Source organism: Corvus brachyrhynchos, unplaced genomic scaffold (genome assembly GCF_000691975.1).
Source record: "Corvus brachyrhynchos isolate BGI_N302 unplaced genomic scaffold, ASM69197v1 scaffold6, whole genome shotgun sequence".
NCBI classification, from domain to species: Eukaryota; Metazoa; Chordata; class Aves; order Passeriformes; family Corvidae; genus Corvus; species Corvus brachyrhynchos.
This window is the reverse complement of record NW_008238632.1, coordinates 2,126,440-2,127,217: the sequence shown is the minus strand read 5'-3', so window position 1 is coordinate 2,127,217 and position 778 is coordinate 2,126,440.

Below are 778 nucleotides of genomic sequence, written 5' to 3'. Positions count from 1 at the left end.
TCTTTCCCTTCGGTGCCACCGGTGGGGCTCTGCCATAACCCCAGTAAGGAGCTACAACTATCGCGGCTTTCCCCATTCTCTCTTTCAGAGCAGCCCTTCTGCAGACTTCTGTCAAATTCTGCTGGTGTCTGGCAGGCAACTCAGGGTCCTGTCCCGTGAAGTTTGTTACCATATATCTTGTCTGTTGATGTAAGACAAGAAAGCATCACTGGGTTTAGAACATAAAGGCAAAAAATTCCTAAAAGAGTGCCTTTGTTCATATGAAGTTCTTCACGTTAGTAAACTGTTCATACTAGCAAGGCAAATCTTATGATTAAACAAGTGCAGTAGGTATTTCTGAAAAAGCAGTGGGAAAATCTACTTTTTGCCATTTCATTTTAGATAGACTGTCTTCCTTGTTGCCTTTAGTTGGTGATTTCCTGATATTAGACACATCAGCAAAGGCAGAATCTATGTTGCATAGCCTGCATTTTGGCAATCTCTCTGCCTAAACAAATCATCTTGTTCAAAAATCAGGAGGAAGGCTTTGATACTAGTCAGTGTAACAAACCTCTCTGCAGTACAGTGAGAGATTTTTGAAGCAGAGCAGGTGGAGCCTTATTTAAATACATTCATCAATTAATTAATTCATTCATTCTTTTGTTCAGTCTTTCTGCTCACTTTCTGCTCACTAGGATAAAAGCTCCTGTGGAATACTATATTTTTGGCTGTTACTTATGAGGGACAGGACCATATACAACCAGATTAAAAAATCAAGCAAACAGAAAAAAACCACCAA